This window comes from Bidens hawaiensis, unplaced genomic scaffold, assembly GCF_021521415.1.
Source record: "Bidens hawaiensis isolate Kalapana, Puna unplaced genomic scaffold, B.hawaiensis_p1.1 tig00001960_1, whole genome shotgun sequence".
NCBI classification, from domain to species: Eukaryota; Viridiplantae; Streptophyta; class Magnoliopsida; order Asterales; family Asteraceae; genus Bidens; species Bidens hawaiensis.
The window spans coordinates 359,060-384,150 of NW_027491108.1; the positions used below are offsets into that span (position 1 = coordinate 359,060).

Below are 25,091 nucleotides of genomic sequence, written 5' to 3' on the forward strand. Positions count from 1 at the left end.
CTCTTGTTTCACCAATTTCTGCTGATTCATTGAATTAAGATTGAATTTATACAACAATTGAAACGCATCCGAAACCCTAGGCTGTTCAATACTCCAATTGATAGTAATTTCTCATTTTTTAACTGTTTCACGAATTTCATTGAGTTCCTGGAAGATCTATTTGGTTGCTTGATGTGAAATTTCGGAACCGATGGAAGAATTCGAAGTGGACGAGCTTTTATTTTGGATTCAGATGGAAATATGTAATGCGAACGCTGAGTTTATTGGTTAGGGATATTTAATGTGGTGAATCCGTTAATGCGCTTTCATTTTCATGGTGAAGAGATTCTTCTTCACAGTTCAGATTGGGGACATTCTCGATTTGCGAGGCCACGGATGAGGAAGAATTCACTGTGACAGAGGTTTAATTCTCATATTCAGATGGTATGTTACTGTTTTTGTTTGTTTTACACTGTATTACTTGTAAATAAGCATACAAACAATGATCAAAGTCTGTTGATTACTTGACCTACATGCACTTAACATGCCATTAATTTGAGGGGTTTTAGCCCTTATTTTGACTCATGAGGATGAGAAGTATCATTCAACATACCAAATAAATTTTGCTGCTAAATCGTATGTGCACTCTAGATCTTCAAGATATAAGATTTTCTTCTAAAGTGTTAGAATATGTAATATGGTTTAGTGAATTGGTATTCAAAATTCTTTAGATCATAGACAATTGTTGGCTTCAAGTAGTTTTGCTCATTTTTGTGGTATATATATATGTAGAGAAAGCTTGTAGATATGATTCGCTTATATAAGAGAATCTTTGATAGTAGAAAATGCAATGATTCTGTTTAATTTTGAACAAGGACAATAAGTGTGGGACTTCATTTTAGGCTTTGTAAACCATATTCAATTTTGGCCAACATCTTTGATTCTTTGTCAAAGTTTTCATCATTTGATTATGTGAAAAATGCCAATACCTTTTCCTTATTTTGTTGTGCATAATGACTATTATGACCATTTATGTTAGTTTCCAGTAGCAGTGCAGTTATAAAGTTTGCTTTGTTTTCTAATCAAGGCGTTTACTTGTCATAATTGAAATGCTTATTCTTGTGGTTAAATTTCTTCTTATTCATCACCTTTTTGCTTATTCCATTATTGTGCTACACTACTTCTAGTTCATTGTTTCTTTGAATCAATATACAGGAGTCTGCAGAAAAAATAACCGTAGGTTCTCAAGTATGGTTGGAAAAACCATCCGTGGCTTGGATTGATGGAGAAATGCTGAAAATAGATGGAAAGGATGCTGAAATCCGAACCTCTGATGGGAAGAAAGTAAGATGTTCTACTTCTTATGCGTGAGTCAAATATTAACAAATTTTTATTTTGTCTTCCAACTTCACAATCTTATAAGGAAAAAAGCTGGATGCCAACTTTGAGGCTAATTAAACACACGGAACCAGCATCCTATAAAGCTAACAAAGAATCACCCAAAAGTTTTTAAAGAAAAGTTGTTCTGTATGGAATCTTATAGAATAAACAGTTGTTATGCATCGTTTTTAAATATTAATTTTTTATGCAGCGTTTTAACCAGTTTCTGATTTTGACATCACTCACTTTCAGGCTTAGACCATTTGTTATGGTAAGTTATAGTAAAAATGCTGCCATGTAGGCGCCACCTAGGCAGCGGGAGTTTTACTATCACTATCATAAACATGTGTTATGGTAAGTGATAGTGAGTGGTCTTTTTTTATAATTATTTTATGCATTCTATTTATTATTTATAAACTACTTGTCATCCGAAATATCAACCCAAGCACGTGCCAAAACAGCTTATGAGACCAAAAATATTTTTTTCGAAAACAACTCTGTCTTCATTAAAATTTATATCGGAACGTTCAGCTAATAAAAATAAACAAGACTGCATATTTAGTTTTTTTTTAAGTTACCGAATACAAGTTATTTGAGAAAAAATCAAATGAAGTGTATTAGAATAAAAAATTTTAAAAAATAAGATGGAGAGGTGTTGCTTTGTGATTGGCTCCACCAAATCAATTTTCTCACCCTCAAAGCTCTTTCACGCCCCTCTTTACCGTGAGTACACCCACAAGATCAACATCCACGACCACACCACGCACACCCAGAGCGGTGTGCCAACCACGTTCACGTGGTATAAAGCGTAGTCTTATAATGTTACAAGTTTAAGTTCATGTTTTCTTCTCCATTTGAACTCATAACATTTACTTTGTATAGGTTGTTACAAATCTATCAAAAGTATACCCCAAAGAAATGGAGTATCCTGATGGTGGAGTGGATGACATGACCAAACTTTCTTATTTGCATGAGCCTGGAGTTTTGCATAACCTAGCTATCAGATACGAACGAGATAAAATCTATGTAAGAGGATGTCCAGCCTCACTGTTTATGTAACTCATAATGGGTAAAATTGAAACATGCCGAACAGGTTGAAAGTTGTCAAAAGTCAATTGTTAATCCATATCACATTTTAGAATTAATTACAGGGTTGGTCCTTTTGGTTTTGCATATTACTGTTTTGATACATTATTTTGGAAAATTACACCTTTAGTCCATTGATTTTCAAAAAAGTTACATATTTAGTCCCTACCCACAGATGGGGTTATTCTTTTATGTTAAATAGGCATGAAATGACTAAAAAACCCCTTTACTAGTAAAAACAGAAATTACAAACACACACCACAATAGTTAAGGGGTATTTTGGTCAAATTTACCAGAAAAAGATAACACCATTTGTGGGCTATATGACTAAACGTGCTACTGTTTTTGAAAATAACTGGACTACAGGTGTAATTTCTGAAACAAAATGTATCAAATCCGTGATAAGGGTAAACCACAGGGACCAATCGTTTAATTAAATTAATTCTATATTTGAAGAATAAATAAAAACATGTATGGGAATCAATTGATCGGCCCGTAATATTATAACATACGTTGACATTGTGGCAGACTTATACAGGCAATATCCTCATCGCCGTTAACCCATTTCAAAGTTTACCTCACTTGTATGATACTCACATGATGGAAAAATACAACGGTGCACAATTTGGGGCTTTAAGTCCTCATGTATTTGCAATTGCAGACGTTGCTTTCAGGTAATATTTCTTTTTGTATATCATGGAAATGATTACATTGGCGTGCTTACATGAAATCAATCAGGGAAATGGTTAATGGAGGAAAAAGCAACTCAATTCTGGTTAGTGGTGAAAGTGGTGCGGGTAAGACTGAAACTACTAAAATGCTTATGAGATATCTTGCTTATGTTGGCGGTCATAAAGGTACTGAAGGACGAACGGTTGAACAACAAGTTTTGGAAGTAAGATTGCACAATAACTTCAAGTCTTTGTTTTGTCTAGGGTGCAAACTAGTCGAGCCAAGCCTGAGCTCGACTAGGCTCGACATCGACTTGTTTAACTTATGAAAGCTCGAGCTCAATCTTTGCTCGTTTCGAGCTTTATTTAATATATTAAATAAACTTTATATATAAATATATAATAGGTTCGTTTATGATAGCAAGCCAGCTTGAGCTCAATAAGTGAAGCTCTGGCTCGGGATTGAGGTTGTTTAAGATCGGCTCAATTCGAGTTTAGCGAGCCCTCGAGTAGCTTGCGAGCGGCTTGGCTTGCTCACACCCCTTGTTTTGTCTCTATAAATGTTTCACTAAATCAAGTATAAATGCAAACTAATTTGACGAGGGTAGTATGTCAAGCTCATTATTGGAGAATCATACATTGAATCTAGTTATATGCAACTAGTTTGATATTCAACTGTGAATGGAATTTAAACTACTCTTTCTTTAGCACTAAAGACGCATTGATGCTGTGATAATAAGTTGTTATCTTTGTTTTCTCACGCTAACTTATCCAATTGTATTGATTAAATTTTTACAAATGCAGTCAAATCCCGTTCTGGAAGCATTTGGCAATGCAAAAACTGTTAGAAATAACAATTCCAGGTGCATTTTTTTATGTCAAAATTTTCACTTTCATCCAAAAATTGACTCCAGTTTTTTATCTTGTTCTCCTTGCAAAATAATTGATTTCTATGCACATTATTTTGATCCTTTAAATTGAAAGAAATTAGAATTTTCAATTCTCTATGACGTCTAGACGATAAAATTTTTTCAGGAACAAGCAAATTAGAATTATTTTTGTCTCTATTTAGATTTTTTCTTTTATGTCTTGGAATGGATTCATCAAAATGATTCTTAGCAACATTTTGGGGGTTTCGGTATCTTTGACTACTTTGGTGCTTACTTTTATGAACCAATGAAATACCTATGATTTGATACATAATAAACGGTCCATCGTTTTTTACAGATAGACGGGCAGGTTCCATAATCAATATTCTCTTTTTCGTTAATTGTGTAAGATTTTAAACGTCTCCTCATTATAGCCAGATTCATTTCTTTCCTTTGAATGTAGGATATAGTAATATTTCTTACATTTATGAGGCTAATTAGGAGACCGTATATCTGGATATTATTCATCATTAATCAACTTTTAATCAACTTTTAGAGTTACCCATTTGACCCGTTAGAAATAAAACGTAACCATAATCCTCAGGGATAGAGGCAAGGTTTGCCTACATCCCACCCTTCCCAAACCCTACCACTAGCTTGCTATGGGTGGAATTTACTTTGTATGATTGTTGTCTTGGTATATGGTAAAAATTGCCACCTCTTGTACTTTTTCATTATTAATTGTATTGGCTGAAACTATCCTGATTCTTCTTTGTTATCTTACTGCAGTCGTTTCGGAAAGTTTGTTGAGATTCAGTTTGATAAGCACGGAAGGATATCTGGGGCAGCCATCCGGACATACCTTCTAGAAAGATCTCGTGTTTGCCAAATTTCTGATCCTGAACGCAATTATCACTGCTTCTATCTCCTTTGTGCAGCACCTCCTGAGGTAATATAGGCATCCGTTACATAATTATGTAACCAACTAACTACTTAAAGAATGTTAATTAACTCTTTCTTTCCTTTCAAGGAAGTTAAGAAATATAAATTAGGAGATCCCACTTCTTTTCACTATCTCAATCAGTCAAATTGTTATGAGCTTGTTGGTGTGAATGATGCTGAGGATTATCTTGCCACTAAGAAAGCCATGGATATTATTGGAATAAGCAAAAAGGAACAGGTTGCGAAATCTTCAAACTGATTGTTAGTTATATTGTTTTTTTTTCTTTTTGTGTAATGAGCTGTGACCATAACATACCACTTTTCCAGGATGCAATTTTTAGAGTTGTGGCTTCAATTCTGCATCTAGGTAATCTTGAATTTGCAAAAGGGGAAGAGATCGATTCAGCAATTCTGAAAGACGATAAATCCAAATTTCATCTTCAGATGACAGCCGAGTTGCTAATGTATGGTCACAGCTTTGATATGCTCGTTTCTTTCGGTTTCCATTTTGTTTGAGTACATGTCAATGCGTGTGTGTAGGTGTGATTTACATGCATTGGAAGATGCGTTATTGAAGCGTGTGATGGTTACTCCTGAAGAAGTTATCAAGAGAAGGCTTGATCCCAAGGGTGCAACTTACACCAGGGATGGCTTGGCTAAGACCTTATATTCTCGTTTGTTTGACTGGTAATTTCAACCTCTCATGTTGCTCCGTGCTAAATATTATTATGGTGTATTATCACTAGTTTATTATTTGCATTTATTTGTCTTTAGCCCATGGGCTCGTTATAGGCTTGTCTAGGGTTTCTGGTTTGTTTCCTATATATTGAGGGTTCCGACTGTATTGTAATCACAACGTTTAGATATATTATTATTCTAGTCTCTTTTACATTCTGCTTTAGTAAATGAGCCGAGCATGACTAGTTTTACTTAAAGAGTGTGAGCTGGAGCTTAGCTCGTTTCGAGCTCTATTTCTAAAGCTGGAGCTCGGCTAGTGAGTAGTCTTTTAAGCTCAAGCTTGGCTTGTTTATGATTTATTAATTAGTCTATAGGTATTTTTAATTGTTTTTATATATAAGTATATAGCATAATATTATTATATAACATAATGTATATATTATTTAGTTAGTTTTATCATAGTTTTCTGTATTGCACAATCAGTTAGGAAAAGATAATCAGTATTATTGAATTTATGAGATACAATTACAACCAATTATATAGAGATACTAAATACACTTAGATACCCTATACAATATAGAACTTAATAATAATAAACTGAAACTATAGCCGACATAGTCTAATACGCACTAATTATTAAAGTTTATATAATTAATAGGCTCGTTTAGGCTCGCGAGCATGATTTTCTTACTCACAGGTTGGTAGATAAGATTAATGTGTCAATCGGGCAAGATTCAAAATCAAATTCTCTGATTGGTGTTCTTGACATATATGGCTTTGAGAGCTTCAAAACCAATAGGTAGAATTTATGCTCTCGCATAATTGTTAACATGATTGTGATGATTAAATCACTTTTCTGTTTGTAATTTGTGCAGTTTTGAACAGTTCTGTATAAATTTTACTAACGAGAAGCTGCAGCAACACTTCAATCAGGTGTGACTCAATTTTTTGTTTTGACAAAATTGTTAATATTCTACTTGTGCACATGTATTGAGGGTCCCTTCAAACAGCATGTTTTCAGGATGCAGCAAGAGATATACACCAAAGATGAAATTGACTGGAGCTACATAGAGTTTGTAGATAACAGAGACATCCTAGATCTTATTGAAAAGGTTCTTTTGATGCCTACACAATATTTATTAGAGTAATTTTTTTGTTTATACCAAATTTCAGACTTCGTCCTTAAAATAAGGTATAACAGCAATGGTCTTTTATGTTTTAAAAAGCTTGCAAGCTTCATCCTTGGGTGCAACGCCTGGGGATGAAAACCGCAAGTCTTTTGGAACATAAAGGACCATTGCTATTATTTTCTTTAGTTTAAGGATGAAAAGTTTAATTTACTCCATTTATTGAAAGAACTTGTAAAGGGTTTTAGTGTGGTTGCAAATTTTGGTGTAAATTGTTTTCAACATGAGTAATTTCATAGAACTCACTGAGTTATTAAAAATAAAGCTTTCTATGTCACCTTTTTTCGTATTATTCATTAAACTAATGCTTGAATTCTTTTCTCAGAAACCTGGTGGGATCATTGCTCTGCTTGATGAAGCATGGTATGCAACTTTACGTGCTTATTTATATTCTTGTTTTTATCATATTTGATTATATTTCTGCATGCACATCTGTGTGCTTTCATTTTCACTTTCTGATATTTGATGCGCAGACAAATTGATAATATCTTTTTGTTAGCTTATGAGTAACTAATTCTTTTTCCAGTATGTTTCCCAAGTCAACTCCTGAAACATTTTCACAGAAGCTTTATCAGACATTCAAAAATCACAGACGATTTATTAAACCAAAATTGGCATGCTCCGATTTCATCATTGCTCATTATGCTGGAGAGGTGATTTAGGCTTTTAATTTCTTCTAGAAAAGAATGTTACTAATATCTAGAGGCAGAAAAACAGGTTGGTCGGTTGGGTAACGGGTCAGTCCAATTGTGTTCGTCTAGCCTGCCAACAATTTTTGTCCAATTTGTATTTTTAAAATTATAATGTAATGATTAAAAAACTATATTGTTAAAATATAATATATTTTTGGAAACAATTTTAGGCTATTGTGGATTTAGAAAACATGTTAAACGATTTTTGACCCGTTTAACCATTCAATCTGTTTGATGCGTTTCATTTTAAGCCAATTCTGTATATTTTACATGTTTGACCTGTTAATCAGGTTCACTAACAGTCCGATCAATTCCTAGACAAAAACAAAGATTATATTGTTCCTGAACATCAAGATTTGTTGAGCGCTTCCAAGTGCTCTTTTGTAGCTGGGCTTTTTCCTCCACCCCATGAGGATGCAATTAAGTCATCCAAGTTCTCATCAATTGGTTCTCGCTTTAAAGCAAGTTTTCTGTTTAAAACTCAGGGATTAAACTATGGTTGTTCAAAAAGCTCGCGGCTCGCTTGAAGTTCTCTTAAGCTCGTTTGTAAACGAGCCAAGCCCGAGCCAGGTTGGCTCGGCTCGTGGGTCGCTGGATAACTGGCTCGTTGGCTCGTTTGGATTAAGCCCCAAATGCTTATATGTAGTAATAATAATAATAATAATAATAATAACAGCATATAAAAAATTGACAAAAATGATTCATATAGTATGCCTCTCGATCCTTAATAAAATCGAAAAACAAGAATAAAAATAATGCATATAATGTTATAAGTTCTCTAGTTTGTAAATTTTTATGTGTGAAAACAAACGGTTTAAAAAAATTTAACAAGAGGCTCAGGCTTTTTACGGGACGAGCTCGACTTTTCAGCTCATTAAGATAAACGAGCCAAGCCGAGTTGGCCCGATTAAGTTCGAGACCTAGTCCAACTTGGCTCGGCTCGGTTCGTTTACTGTCTTAGATTAAACAAGTAGACAATAATAAAAGGTAGTAAACTATGAGATAAAGTTTTGCTTCTTCTAAAGATGAAAAGGTTAAACAAAAAAGGAAGATTAAAGAAAGAGGAAAAAGGCATGAAAATAAATGGTTTTAACATCCTGAATATGAGATTTTAAATCTACATCTTTCTTAATCATTGCAGCTACAACTTCAACAGTTGATGGAGACTCTTAATTCCACACAACCACATTACATTAGATGTGTGAAGCCAAATAACATTCTTAAACCTACTGTTTTTGAGAATGTCAATGTCCTTCATCAATTACGTTACGGGGTGAGTAAATTTAACAATTTCTGAATGCAAATAATGAACTTCTTAAACTAAATGTATTTTCTGCTCGCCATTTAGGGGGTTCTAGAAGCAATCCGTATCAGCTGTGCCGCATACCCTACCGACAAGGGTTTCGTTGATTTTGTTAATCGATTTGGTCTTCTGGTTCCAGAGGTTTTTCTCCGATGTAAGTAAAACTTATAGGTGGCAATATGACCTGTTCTTCAAAGAATGGGTTGATTTGGGCAAAAATAAAATGTGTATGGGTTCGTATGGGTCACCTCAAATTGGTCAATTTGGGTCTAATCAAATTAGTCAACGGGTCGAAACGGGTAGCAGTTATAGAACCTGTTAACTTAAAAATTGCCCAAATGGGTTAAAACCACATACTTGTCGTCGCTGACACCACCGCCGCCGCCACTACCACCACCGACAGTTCCCGCCACCACTCTACTGGCACTGCGCTGTCTCCGACACTCCCACCGCTACCACCACCACCACAACCACCGCTACCCCAACAGTCAATCATAGTTGTCCTCACTATCACCACCACATCCGTCGCCGTCACCGCAGTCACTTCCACTGTTGCCATTAGCTACCATACGAAAATAACTCATTTCAACCCGACTTCATGTTAATCAGAACCCGTTTTGACCCAAACCAAAATGATGCTTTTTTAGAAAAGGCCCATTTTGGCATGAACTCAATTTGCTCAAAACCTGAATTGACCAGTGACCCCAAGCGCCCGACTCGTCCAGTTTGTCGACATAGTAAAATTCATTTATCTAACTAAAATAAAAAAATTGGATTTGTTTACACATTGCTTGTACTAACAGGCATGACAAAAAAGATGGATGCAGAAAGATTCTAGAAAAAGCAGGAATCCGGGGATATCAGGTAATAAAGTCACTACTTTATATTGTTTCAATTTGTAACTTACAGTCATTTACATTATTTTTGTTAAGAAGAGGATGTTTATTGACTGAATGAATATTACAATAGTGTGTACATATATATATACAAGAGGCAAACCCTAATTACATCCAATAATAGGCCCATGGGCTTTGTCTAGCTATCCAATATAAACTAACACTCCTCCTCAAGTTGGAGCATATATGTTAATCATGCCCAACTTGTTACAAATAAAATCTATTTGAGGTTTCCGAAGAGGCTTGGTGAGAATATCCGCAAGCTGAAAGTTTGTCTTAATATGAATCGGTTGAATGGATGGAGGATCTGTTTGTGTGCCTACTACCCGGTCTCTAATAAGATGGCAGTCAACCTCAATGTGTTTCGTCCTTTCATGAAAAACTTGATTCTTGGCTATATAAATGGCTGATTGATTATCACAGTATAGCCGCATCAAGTCTTTAGAAACAACTCCAAGTTCTATGAGAAGACGAATCCATGTCATCTCCGATGTTACATCTGCCATAGCTCTATACTCCGATTCAGCGCTCGATCTAGAAACCGTGTTTTGTTTCTTACTTTTCCATGACACAAGATTTCCTCTGACAAACACACAATACCCAGTAGTAGATCGTCATGAAATCGGACAACCTGCCCAGTCTGCGTCTGAGAAACCTGATATCCGACCATCTCCCTCTTCTGTGAAAGCTCCTACTCGACAATAACCCTGATCAGAATATAGGATGCCAAGGCCTAGTGTGGCCTTGAGATATCTTAAGACACGAAGAGCAGCATCCCAGTGACTGGTGCATGGTTCAGCCATGAATTGGCTCAGAACACTGACAGAAAAAGAAATATCCGGTCGCGTGACAGTTAAATAATTAAGTTTACCAACCAACCGTCTGTATCGCTCAGGATCCTTCATCGGATCCACTTCTTTTGGGAGGAGCTTCTTTGTAGGAAGCATTGGGGTATCAACTGGTTTGCAACCCAGCAAGCCGCATTCAGTCAACATATCAAGGACATACTTCCGTTGAGAGAGAAGTATTCCTTGTGGAGAGCGAGATACCTCTATGCCGAGGAAGTACCGCAGCCAACCTAAGTCGCTAACCTGAAACTGAGTCTGAAGGAACTGTTTGAGTTCAGTGATCCTGGGAGTATCGTCACCTGTGATTATGATGTCATCCACATAAACAACTACAATAATCCTTTTCCCTTTGTGGTGTCTAAAAAAGACAGAATGATCGTATGCACTACGAGTCATCCCGAACTGTCCCATAACACTCGAGAATCGACCAAACCATGCCCTGGGAGACTGTTTAAGGCCATAGAGAGAACGACGTAGTCTGCAAACTTTCGAGGCCTCCTCCTCAACAATAAACCCTGGTGGCTTCTCCATATACACCTCCTCCTCAAGAACACCATTAAGGAAGGCGTTCTTGACATCAAGCTGGTGGAGCGGCCAATGATTTATGGCAGCAAGAGCAATGCAAATACGGACAGATGGCATTTTAGCAACCGGCGAGAAAGTTTCATCATAATCAATGCCATAGGCCTGAGAATAACCTTTGGCGACCAATCGCGCCTTTAAGCGATGTAAAGAGCCATCCGGGTGCAGTTTGACTGTGAATACCCAACGACAACCAACAACACGCTTCCCTACAGGAAGCGTTTCAAGATCCCATGTATGATTGGATCTAAGAGCCCCAATTTCCTCCTCCATAGCCCGCCTCCATCCTGGATGAGCAAGAGCTGTCATCACATTCCTGGGAATCGGGTAGGAATCAAGGGTAGTAGTGTAGGCATGAGATTCAGGAGACAGATGAGAATAGGCAACATAATCCTGAATCGGGTAACGGGTGCAAGATCGAGGCTCTTTGCGAAAGGCAATAGGTATATCAGGAAAAGGGCCACCTGGAGGATTGTATGGTGTAGTGGAGGTAGGAGTGGGTTCGGGAGTGGGTGGGGGGAGGTTGGTCTCAGAAGCGGGAGGTGGAACTGAGGACAAATCATGGTCCGGTTGGGAATCAGGAGGCTGTGACGAGTGATTACGACGTTGACGACTATATGTGAAAAGTAGAGGTGGAGGTTCTGTCGGTGGACCCGTAGGAGCAGGATCAGAAGCAGTTAAGACTGGGGAATCTGGTACACTAGGCTTGGGAAAGGTGGGGATGAAGATAGAGGTGGGTAGATCAAGGTCGTGGAAAGGGTCAGACATAGAAGTGGTAGGCTCGAGAAAGTAGGGACATGACTCATGAAAGGTGACATCGGTACTAGTAAAGTATCGGTGAAGGGATGGGCTATAGCACCGATACCCCTTTTGAACTCGGGAGTAACCAAGAAAGACACAACGGATAGCTCGGGGGTCAAGTTTAGTGACCTTCGGACGATGATCATGAGCATAGGCCACACAACCAAAAACTTTAGGTGCGAGAGGAAATGGAGTGCCTGTAGGAAAAAGGATAGAAAATGGTGTTTTACCATGAAGAACGGGTGTGGGCATGCGATTTATTAGATATGTGGCAGTGAGAACGGCGTCCCCCCAGAAGCGATGTGGAACATGAGATTGAAACATGAGTGTGCGAGCAACTTCCAATAGGTGACGATTTTTGCGTTCAGAGACACCATTTTGTTGGGATGTATATGCACACGAGGATTCATGAACAATCCCATGGGTGTTTTAAGTATGATGTGAAGTCGGTGGAAAAATATTCTTTTGCATTATCAGATCGTAGAGTTTTAATTGTTGTGTTAAATTGGTTTTGAGCGTAAGCATTAAATTCACGAAAGGTGGAAAACACCTCACTACGAGATTTCAATAAATAAACCCAAGTAGCGCGAGAATAATCATCAATAAAGGTAACAAAATATTCAAAACCCAATGTAGATTTAGTAGGGCAAGGACCCCATACATCAGAATGCAAAAGTTCAAAACAACCACTGACTCGATTAGACACTCTAGGGGGATAGGGACGCCTGGTGTGTTTACCAAGCTGACACGACTCACAATGAAAATTAAAAGACGAAAGTGGTAAATCTGGTCTCATTTGCCTCATAACCGCTGTAGAGGGATGACCTAACCGGCAGTGGTCCTCTTTGAATTTTGAAACGCAAGTGTTTGCTGTAGGACGTGATGGGAAGGTTAAGCGGTAGAGGCCTCCTGATTCAAAACCTATGCCAATCAGCCGGTTCGTCCCCAGCTCCTGAAAGATACAGTGAGTAGGATAAAACTTAGTAGAGCAATTATTTTGTTTAGTAAGTTGGCTCACGGAACAAAGGCTATCGGGAAATTTAGGAACAAACAAAATAGAAGAGAGGTTTAGGTTTTATGAATTGGTGACGGATCCAATGCCAAGGACCGGGCAAGTAGATCCATCAGCAAGTCTAACTGGCTGGTGGGAAACTTTGTGTAGGCTGGAAAGGATATCGGGGTTCCTAGTCATGTGATGAGTAGCACCTGAATCAATAACCCAAGATGAAGTGAGACTAGGAAATGTACCTGAATTGGCCGTATTTGCGCGTGGAGTGGGGGAGGGTGTCTGAGAGTTTAGAAGATGCTGCAGTCGACAATAGTCTTCTTCACTAAACGTGTAGGCCGGAGTAGCGACCGGATCTGAAGCCTCACCGGTGGCAGCCATGCGAGCTTTGGGACAAAGAGGTGGCTGGCTTCCTACGGGACGATTTGGGCAATCCCATTTAGTGTGACGAGGTTCCTTGCAATAGTGACAGATAAGACCATTACCTCGTCCAATACCTTTTTGTGGGTCGTATGAGAGCCTCGACCAACACCTTTACCAGTAGAGGTATACATAGCTGATGTGTCTGTAGGAGTTGCATCGTGACCATACATCTCCCGTAACAGATAATAAGTTGATTCAACAGAGGATGTAGCCGAAGGGTTACTCAACAGTAAGGGCCGAGCGCTCGAATACTTGGGTGATAAACCGGCAATGAAGGTCATGACATCCATCTTGGTGTTTCGCTCCTGGACCTGTAAATCAGTAGTGGGTGGATATGCAGCACGAAGCTCATCCCGGAGTTTAGAAAATCGTGTAAAGTAATCGGTGAATGTAGAATCGCCTTGTTCGGCTCTGCCATAGGCCTGGACCACAGAATATGCATGAGATAGAGACTCTTGAGCCGAAAAGGATGAAGAAAGGTGATCCCACATCTTCTTCACAGTGGAAAAGTTTTGGGCAATAGTGAGAATTTGTGGTTCCATGGCATTCCATAGTGCCATTTGTATTCCACTGTCATCAATACGCCACTCTCGGGTAATCGGATCAGGAGGTAGCTTAGTGAGATTGTCGTCTTTGTCCACACTAGTAAGGCCTTTTTGGACAAAGACTCCACGAACCCCAATTTTTGGAGTCAAGCTTGATGGGAATGCGTAGGATAGCAGAGTAGTTGATGATTCCTGGAGCAATCTGAGTTTCTGGAGTCTTGTTGTTGGCCATAGAAGTTGAAGATTTGAACACCGAGCAAGAACGAATACACGAGCCGGGGCAGAAAAACAAAAGTGTCCAAATCGAAAAACTAACAACACAGGGAGGTTCAGAGGTAAAAAACAAGAAGTCTGGAACAAATCCGGTGGCCGGAAAAGGGCCACGCGCCGTCACTCGCTGGCGCGTGGGTGGCAGCGGCGGAACAAGGGTGGCGTGGGGGCGCGTGTGGCGTCGGTTCGGCGGCGGGTTTTCGGGTTATCTAAAACGAGGGTGTCCGGGGACGATGGTGGTGGCGGTGATGGTTGGGGATGTGTCGGAAAAAGATCTGTGACAGAACAGGAGGTAGCGGCTAGGGTTTGTGACTGAGCAGAAAAAAAAGGTGGCGGCTAGGGTTTGTGCAGGGGACCAGAACTCGTTTTTCAGACTAGGGTTTGGATCAAGAGCCGTAGCTCTGATACCATGTTAAGAAGAGGATGTTTACTGACTGAATGAATGTTACAATAGTGTGTACATATATATATACAAGAGGCAAACCCTAATTACATCCAATAATAGGCCCATGGGCTTTGTCTAGCTATCCAATATAAACTAACTAACAATTTCATATTTATGAGTTGACAGATTGGAAAATCAAAAGTTTTTCTTAGAGCTGGTCACATGGCTGCATTAGATGCACGGAGAGTGGAAAGGATTAACTCTGCAATCAATCTTATTCAGAGAATGACAAGGAGCTATACTATTAGAAAACGTTTTCTTGCTATGGCGAATCTTGCAGTTGCCTTGCAAACTTTATGCAGAGGTTTGTAATTCAACTATTCAAGTAAACTCACTTTAAACGTTTGTTCTTTCTGAACAATCTAGAGGTTATTGGCACATTTCTACATCATGCTATATACAACAACCATACCCAGTCAACATACGTTATTTTAATACATTGATTATTTATAAAAATTCAACAATATGGACAAACAGTGTTTGTGGGTCAAACCACCTTAGAAAAGTACATGTTCTAACCCGAATCCATTTGGCCTGCTACCCAACCATTCACCTTTCTGTTTTGCCACCTCTAATGCTAAATATACACTATGATCTTGCATTCCACTTACTGAATTAAGATTGAATGTAATCTCACTGTCCCACACTCTTTCTTGGATTATTTCTACTAGGAAAGCTTGCTGCTAAGGCATATCAAGATATGAGAAAGACTATTGTGTCAACTAAAATCCAAAGTAATTTTCGGCGATACACAATGAGGTCATCCTTCACCCGACTCAGGCATGCAGTTGTACTCATTCAGGCAGGTCTGAGAGCAATGGCTGCTCGTTATGAACTCAGATACAGAAGGCGACACATGGCAGCTACTAAATTAGAAGTCAGTACCTGGTATTCACATACTTATAAATCTAAATGTTCGTAGTTTCTTTTCCTAATACAAGTCAGTTCTTGTAGGCCACATGGCGCGGTCATAGAGATTATACAAGCTATAAGAAGCTCAAAAAGGCGACACTTGTCACACAATGCGGATGGAGGGGCAAAGTTGCCAGGAGAGAACTTCAAAGATTAAAGTCGGTATGTCTCATTTTATACATGGTATTTGGTTTATTGGGTTGTTGTAGTATATTGTTGTTCTCTTGTTGTATAATAAATATAATTTAGGCCTATAGACAAATCGTGTTGTTCTCTTGTTGTATAATAAATATAATTTAGGCCTATAGACAAATCGAACAAACATGAACGACGCGTGTTGGTGTTCGTTCGTTAGCTTGAACTGAACAAACAATCAAATGCGAAAAATTACATGAACGATGTTTTTTTGTTCGTGCTCATTCGTTAAGAAAATGAGTGTGTTCATGTCCATTTGTTAAGAGTGCAAACGAACAAACATAACTAAACATATATGAACAAACATAACCGAGCGAGCACTGATCAAAAGTAAACGTGAACATCAACATGTTGGGCCTAAATACATAATAAAACCAGACTAATTTGTACTGGGTGTTATTTTAATTTCATAGAGGTAGACTAAACTGTAATGATCCTAACAAGTTTAATTGAATATATAAACGAACAAACTTAATCAAAGTATCAAACATAAACTAGCAAACGTAAATGAACATAAACGAGCGTAAATGAACGAACATAATTGAAGAAACGAGACATGTGCTCATGTTTGCTCGTTTAACTACATAAACGAACTTCTGGCTGAATGTTTGGTTCATTTACAGGCCTAATATATATATACCTTTTAAAATACATATATTGGTAACTTTTTTAGATTTAGCAATCTGGTCAAGGCTTACATAAGATTCTGAAGCCATTTAGGTTGCAATGCTTTATAAACTCTAGTTTTCCGTTACTGTTTTATTTAAATTTTCTCCATCCAGAAGTATATTACATATTGCATCGGTCATCACAGCATTACTTGTTTGTGTTGGACGTGTATAGGCTGCGAAGGATACTGGTGCACTAAAACTAGCGAATGTAGATCTTCAAAGACAAGTGAAAGAGCTTAAACAACGTCTAGAGCTAGAAATACGTTTGAAGGTAAAATTTCATTTTTTTAAAGTTAATCTGTCATTCTTCTGCACTAGTTTGTGATTACTTCTATGTATGGATATAAATCAAGTTACATTGTGATTGGACCCGGCTATGCTTATTGAACAAAATAACAAACCAAATATGTTGGTTGATGTTTGAGAGGTTGACCGACTCTCCGATGATCTGATTTTACTCTTTCTTGCTTCTTTAATCAACTAATTATGCATCATACCAGCTAAACTAGAATGGTTGACTGTATACATAATAAGGTTACATAAGCCTCTATATATCGAGTTAGATGTTATGGGTTGTTTGGCAATCTTGTGCTGAATCATTAAGAGACCTGACTGATTATTCAGCATGTTTCTAAGACTTACCCATTAGGTGTCTTTTTAGTGAACCGAGCAATTCAGAGTTAGCCTCTTAATCAAACAGCCCCTTACACATAGATACCCTCTAGACTATAGTGACAGATAAGAACATAACTAATCCAATAATCTGTATAAACACCCCTATCTATTTTTCAGATTTTGCTAACGATAGTTGTTTGTTTTTTTTTTGAACGACCAGCAAATAAAGTCCATCTACCCGTGGTAACCCGATGGCAAAAGGCTGTATGCCCGTGATCGTAGACAGCGCTGGGTAGCCCAAGCCCACCATCTCCTAATCCGGGGAAAACCCGCTGCCTGAATGCCCACTATGGTAAAACCCGGTTGGGATCGGATTCGAACTTGAGACCTTGTGGTTTCCAGCCTAAATCTTCACTTCCCCTCCAATGCCAGTTGAGCAAAAGCTGACGTTAGTTGTATCCTTCTAAAACTACCAATCCCAGTCCTTATCCAAAAGTCTTACCTATTTTATTCAATAAAAATAAAACTAACACTTACGTAATAAGTAAAATTGCATGGGGTTTTAACATGCAGTTATGTATCAAATGGTTGAATGCTTGATGTAACAAAATTCATAGCCTGTTTTGTTACACTAGAAAGTCATTTTGAAGTCACCCACCTATCAGGCTCTTTTATCACATTGTCATCTTATCATCGAAAAGACAAGTAGACCCATCTATTAATTTGGAACTTTTTTTTATCATGCAGATTGATTTAGAAGGAACATGAGTTAGCAACAAAAGATGTAGAAAAGACTGAGAATTTAACTGCAGAAGTGGAAAACTTGTCGGTAATATTAACGTTTCTTCTCTCCCTGCCCCCTAATTTCTTACTGTTACACTGTTAAAAGATGTGTGAATCCATTTTCCTTTGAAACTATATAGTGTGAGAACTAGAGGTGGTAAGGTCGACTAATGGGCCAAAAACAGCAACTTTTTAGTAGCTTTATGACCAATAAACTTATACCACAATTTTGTAGTAAATATCATACCAAACTATATTATCACAATAATAATGTAATTTTTGTATGAAGCGATTTATAATGATGTATGCTCTAAATATTTTTTTGGACATTTTTGGTTCGTTTCCTTTTTTAACTGAACGTTTGATTCATTAGAGATGAAACATAACCCAATTTGACCTATAAGGAGGTCCAATTTTTCGTTTGTGCTGATAGCTCTAGGTGCTAATTTATCAGTGACATTTTCCAGTGTGAAGATGTAGGAGCGTTAATACTGCTTCTACCATATTAATGATGCTTTTATGATGATTTGATAATAAGTAGGAACTGTAGCGAAATCTAAAAGGGTAACTGGTAACATGGCTATGTTTAAAAGATGTTTAGTTTCTGTAATGTATTATCTTGCATGCAAGAGCATCTTATCTTAGATTTCTCTCCATTATTCTGTCTGTTTATCTCTCTCCTCTAGATTGATATATCACCTGTTTAAGTGTTTTAAGTGTTCTATATATGTGTTGGCATGCAGTTTATAATAGAATCAGAGAGAAAACTAGCTGAAGAAAATGAGCAGAAGTATGCTAAAGCCCGGGAAACAATTGAAATTATGATGTCAGAAGAAACTGAAAGAAAGGTACTTGAAGTCCATGACTTTGATTGCTTTTGTTTATTTCACCATAAAATCATGGCATGTATGTATACTATAGGTACAATATGTTGCATATAGTTACAATATGTGTGATACGATGAAACCAAAACAGTAATATATAAAAAAGATACAGCATTATTATCCAATGTTGTATACGACATTGTTGAGGGAATCTGTGTGATTGCTAAAAGCACGTGATCTGGTTTTATTTTGGCTGGACTTGAATTAGGAATGTACTTGATCATGCCTACTCATATAGTATGCAAATGTCTTTACAGTAAGGTAATGATTTTACCAAATCATCAAGCGTTTTATGATGACTGAATATAAGGCAAGGGATATAAAAAATTGAAAGTATTTCTTATTTATTTTTTTAACAGAAGAATATACATATAGGAGAGGAACCTCCTTTAGGGCCATTACATTAACAGTATTACCTAAAATTTAAAGAGTATTAAATGGTATGCCACTTGCTTGGTTAACTACCTGATGGTATTAGCTTTGAAGCAAGATGTTTATTTTCTTTTAGTTATTTATCAGATCTACATTATTCTCTTGATTTTTAAATGACCCATCAAGTATACTTGTTGACATGCAGGTTCAATTAGAATCAGAGAGACAACGAGCTGACAATATTGAGAAAAAACATGTTGAAGCCCTGGAAACGATCAAAATGATGAAGCTGGAAGTAACTGAAAGAAATGTACTTCAACTTGTTGAATACATACTAACTTGTTTGGATTGTCATTGTAATTGATTTCACAAACATGCAAACACATTATGTTCATACCATACGAGATATAAAGTTGCATTAATGCAGATCAAATTGGAAGATGGATTGCTTACTAAGGAAAACAAGCATGCTTCTGAAGTATCTGACCAAACTTCTTCTCATGCGATAAAAGCACCAGGTGTTATGGAAACTGAAAAGATTGATCGTTTAACTTCAGAACTTGAAAAACTCAAGGTAATGTTGGTTAAGTAAAATTCTCTCGTCTCTCCCCACCCTTTAGTATTTGTGATATAAAGATTCTGTATGCACTGCAATGTGGTTGTTTAAATTGATTTACTTGTCTACCATTTTTTTTCCATTTTTTGGATTTCATAGATAATTAATATATTAAATTTGATTACATAAACTCTCCTACTCTCTTTATCTGAAAATTACTCCTCATTTCTCATATATTTTTCGGCATGCACAGGCCTTATTAGAATCAGAGAAACAACGAGCTGATCGAGTCGAAAAGAGGTTCTCTGAAGCTTTGGATTTAATCAAAGTTATGAATGCAAAATTGGAAGAAACAGAAAGAAGGCACTTAAGCTTCAGCAAGCGGAAAAAAGGGTACGTATAATTCTAGACTATGATTTTTTTAGTCTCTCTCACCATAAAATAGTGCCAAATATGTACACTTTAGAGGTAATTTAATGCAAGTAAGTGGAGAAACGAACTTTGGGCAGCGCGTCTTATAACACATTTGAATTTTTAAAATCATGTGCAAGAATGAAACCTTCTAATGAGCTAGTTTCAATCATAAACATTAGGTGGTGTTTGTATCGAGGGTTTGTTTTAGGATAGGAATTTTAGTGTCATGTAATTATTAAAAGAAATCTAGATGCATAAAATAACCTCAAATACCTGAGTGCATACTAGCTCTAGGGATGCAAACGAGTCGAGCCGAGCTCTTGAACTTGTTTAATTTACGAGAGCTCGGATCGTGAGTAAATTTTCATTGCGGGCTCAGCCCGTTTCTTATTATTTAATTATTTATAAATGTACTAGATGGGTGCCCGCGCGATGCAACGGGAAACACAGGCTGTTGGTAATGGTTCCGATTCAATTTTCAACGGTTTTTTATGACAAAAAACCGTTACTAACTTTTTTGGCACACGGTTTAATTTAAAAACTATCAAAACCGGATCACAAACACTGCTACATAAAATGTTGATTCTTTTTAACTAAAAAAAACTATAGCAATATCATACTCAAATTAAAGAGAATAAAATTCTCGTTTTTATGGTGCAATTTTTTTTTAAAAATATAAATGTATGAAAAAGTTATAAACGTTTAAAAATCGTGGGTGGAAGCTGGGTTAAAAATGAAATTTAAAAGAATATAAGGTTAAAAGTTAAATGGTCAATGTTGTAACTACTTAAATTTACGAAAGGTTAGTAAAGTTTAAGGGGCAATATTGTAACTATTTTTAACATATCTTATATTAGACAACTTTGCCCATATGCTACATGCTTTATTGGGTGTACATCATGCTTTGAACGTTGTAAATTCCTTAAAAACTTAGTGTCTTAATTTGCCCATGAATGATATATTATATATAGTATAGATAATTAGGGGGGGGGGGGTGGATAATTTGAGAACCTTGTTGAGTTTTAAAAACTTTAAGAACCTCATTCTTAACCACACACTTAATTAAGTAGGTTAGATTATGTGGTTGAGATTAAATCTGATTAAAAAATTAAGTAGGAGAGAGAATAAAGATGTATAGTGATTACACTAATTTAAACGTCCGTTACACCTATGTAAAAAGTCGATTCGGTGCGTAAAAAATGTTATAATTTTTTTGCGTACATGTAACCTTTGTATATTACATATATGTAAAATCAAAAAAAAATTGTTACGTTGAGTTCTTTCGAGTTCTTAAAACTCAAAGTGGTTATCAAAAGAAATCAGCCCTAGATAGTTATATATTTAGTTATATTTTTTATTGCAACACAAATATAAATTATTTAGTTATTTAGGCTTGCGCTGAAAAACTGAAACTCAGGATCGGGCTCATTTATCAAACGAGCTTATTTGTAAGCTCGGGCTGGGGCTCGTTTACCCAATTTGAGCCGACATCTAGTAGCTCATAGTTGCTTGGCTTGCTTATACCCTAAGTAGCTCTCAGGTAATTATTGCTAATGTGGAATGTAATTGTGATTCGTTTAACAAACATGAAAAAGTTTTGTTTTTGTATTGTCACAAATATAAAGTTACCTTATCATGTGGACTTAATTGAATGAAACGATGCCTTTCAAGGAACCCGGGTCTGCAAAGGAAGCAGCTGATAGTTTAACAACAGAGGTGGAACACATCAAGGTAATGCTGTTTAGTATTTTTTTTTCTTAACTTCAGTTTAATACATGTGTTGTTTAATAGATTGGCGAATTATCCATTATATATACATATTGATTTTCAGGTTTTAATAGAATCAGAGAAACAACGAGCTGATGAATCTGAAACAAAGTATGCTAAAGCCTTGGAATCAATCAATGGTATGCATGTTAAGTTGGAAGAAAATGAAAGAAAGGTACTTTATGTAAATTTCCGAATTATGACAGTCAGCAAATATGTACACATCTAGAGTAAATTTATTGCAAGTTAGCACATGTTGCTTTGATCTTTAACAAAGCACAAGTTGTGTGGATTTTAGTTGTGATTGTTATGCTAAAATATAAAAAGTCATGATGAATCATCCAAATTTTGAATTACTTTATCTTGCAGGCTGAATTGGAAGGCCGAAATCTTGGCAATGAACATGAATATCCAATGGAAGCATTGTCTGGTGGGAAAAAAGCCACAGGCTCTGTGGAAGATAACGAAAAGATTCAAAGTTTAAATGCGGAAGTGGAATATTTGAAGGTAATGTTAGTCTTACATAAAATTGAATCATAACCAGTCTAGGAGTATGTTTTAAACTTTAGCCGTATTTCTAACATTATTCAGTTTTTAAAATAAATTACTCACTCGGTTATTTGCATGCAGGCTTTAGTAGAATCAGAGAGACAAAGAGCTGATGCATGTGAGAGGAAGTACATTCAAGCCCTTGAATCAAATGAAATTAAGCGCCAAAAATTTGAAGAAACTGAAAGACGGGTGCTTCAACTTCAGGATGCACTCAACAGGTAATATTTACTGTAGTATCAATCATATAAAAAAATTTCTCTTTTTTATATTAATATCTATAGCATTAAATGTTGAAAAAACTTCACCCAGCAGTAATCAAGTTTCCCAAGTGTTCTCCGAAAGTCACTCAAATTTTATTAGTTCTATGTAACTCTTTTATAGATGTTTAATATTTTTAAGTTAGGCAAATGAAATATACATGAATCTTGATTACTAATTGTTAAAGTTAAGCCAAATTGGTTTACTATATAATAACCTAGTTTTATAAATTTTAAACTTAAGCCAAATTGGTGAAGATAATAATCACTAAATAGTAACTAAGTTTAATTTGTTTCATTTGGTTCTCTTAATTTTAAGTCCTCTTTAATATTTATAAAAAGTCAATATGAATGAACACCTAATGTAAGTATAGTAATTTTAGTAAGATACATTTGAAACAGTAATCTACTCACGGAACTTCTCATATATTATGTTTGTTCTAAACTAATATGAAGTCTGAGGTGTCGTTTAACTAATGCCACGTGTATCTAGTGTGGCTCAGGATGATATACAGCATGTCAGACCAGTTTTCAGAGCTAAAATGTATGATATGTGCTTCATCCAGTTCGAGTGTAACTTCTGGATTCATTATCAGAGACGGTTTTGGCGATGCTACTTCTACTTCTTCTGATATTACATCAAATGATTCTGATTTCACTTTCCCAGCTCCCAATTCAACTGCTCCAGATACAGTTTCTCGGCAAGCGACAGTTCATCCTCATTCTGTTCTAAACCTTTTATTTACTTATCAGTTTCTACAAAATTCCATTTTTGCCCCTAAACCTTTTATTTACTTATCAGCTTTGACATGCTCATGTCACTCTCGTAGTCTCGTGTCAGTTTTGTTAAATCAGGAATATTAGGGGTGTAAACGAGCCGAGTCTGAGCTCGAATAGCCTCGAGCTCGGCTCGTTTAACTTACAAGAGTTTGAGCTTGAGCTCGACTTGTGAGTAGTTTTTCAAGCTCGAGCTCGGCTCGTTAATCTAATACTAGAGGTCTAAACGGGCCGAGCCGAACTAGGCTCGAGGTCGGATCATTTAACTTACGAGATTTATAAAGCTCGAGCTTGGCTTGTGAGAAATTTTCAAGCTTGAGCTCGGCTCGGGCTTGACTCCGTAATCTGGAATACTAGGGGTGTAAACGAGCCAAGCCCGAGTGGGGCTCGGTTTGTTTATTATTTATTAATTAAAAATGTATAATTTATACTATATAGTTGTTTTTATCATATTTTTATATACTATAATAATTACTATATAAATATATATTTAATATATTAAATAAAAAGTTTAGTTCCTGAGCCAGGTTTAGCTTGTTAAGTGAAGCCCGGGCTCGTTTAATAAAAAAGCTTATTTTTAGGCTCAGCTCGCCCGGCCTCGTTTATTGAATGAGGTTATTTTAGGCTCAAGCCGTTCAAATTGCAAGAGCTTGAACTCGGGCTCAGGCTCGGCTCGTTTATTTTTTTATTTAGTTTGTGTGTGTGTGTGTATGTGTGTGTATATATATATACTTTTATCATCATAGAAAAGGGTTAAAATAAAAATACAAAGTGTTCTAGGAAGAGTAGGAAGGACATAAATTTGGAGTTTGAAAAACCATATGAGCCTATCTAGGAAACTATGTAGTCTAAATCCTAGATCTTAGTAAACTATTTGGTATTTTGGAAACTACTAATTTCATCTACTAGATCCTATATCCAAGGGCCTAGATGTATTCTTACTCTTCTTAGAAAACTATCTCTTTTTACTTTAACCCACCCCTATCATCATATATTTTTTTATATATAAGATAATATATATATTATTACATTATTTTCATCATAACTATAAATTTATAACAGTTAACGTATTAATATATATTTAGAACATTAGATGAATATAATATAACTAATAGGCTCGAGCTCGATAAGTGAAGCCCGGGCTTGTTTATTAATCGAGCTTATTTTTGGATTCGAGGTCTTTTAAGCCCGGATTGATTTGAGCTTTTAGCGAGCTGATCTCGAGTGGCTCACAAGCGGCTTGGCTTGTTTACTACTTTACACCCCTGGTTTTGTATCTCTTCATGGTTGCTTTGTGCAGAGCCTGGAAACTGGGAAAAAGACGAGGGGGGTCTTTGATGACGTAATCTGATGGAATTTATTTGCCTGTTTCAAATTGTGACATCATTTTCTTACTAAAACGGCATGGTTTGATCTTGTAGGTATCTCTTCTTACTTCTCCTTATATAGATCATTGCCTCTACTTCTAGTTCTACAGTTATTTCCAATATAAATTTGGCTTTTATTAGGTTACAGTTTGATTCTCTTTGCATAGCTTACAATTTTTTAAATTTTACATTTATAAAATTTTATTTAAGATTGCTTCACCTATTTGAAATTTGAAATTTTATTCAAGGTTGGGTTGACTTGCTAACACTTTTTAGATTTTTTATTTTTTTATTTTATATTAGTATTGATGTGCCTCTCTATCCCTATGGGATAGAGGTAAGGCTGTCTACATCTTACCCTCCTCA

At 36.5% G+C, this 25,091-nt stretch overlaps 1 pseudogene across 1 annotated transcript; it reads left to right on the forward strand.

Annotated features, from left to right (window-relative positions):
• Window positions 1-303: 303 nt before the first annotated feature.
• Window positions 304-23,389, forward strand: LOC143601731 (myosin-5-like; annotated as a pseudogene). Its single transcript, XR_013147713.1, has 34 exons — window positions 304-423; window positions 1,195-1,323; window positions 2,242-2,385; window positions 2,974-3,119; window positions 3,184-3,340; window positions 3,921-3,979; window positions 4,775-4,934; window positions 5,016-5,165; window positions 5,255-5,391; window positions 5,468-5,614; window positions 6,303-6,404; window positions 6,481-6,538; window positions 6,616-6,717; window positions 7,118-7,155; window positions 7,319-7,445; window positions 7,775-7,945; window positions 8,626-8,757; window positions 8,833-8,945; window positions 9,591-9,651; window positions 14,730-14,907; window positions 15,275-15,480; window positions 15,558-15,677; window positions 16,554-16,673; window positions 17,754-17,825; window positions 18,523-18,627; window positions 19,241-19,345; window positions 19,463-19,609; window positions 19,845-19,977; window positions 21,645-21,736; window positions 21,837-21,947; window positions 22,142-22,279; window positions 22,403-22,542; window positions 23,085-23,307; window positions 23,384-23,389. The product of XR_013147713.1 is annotated as a myosin-5-like (transcript).
• Window positions 23,390-25,091: the final 1,702 nt, after the last annotated feature.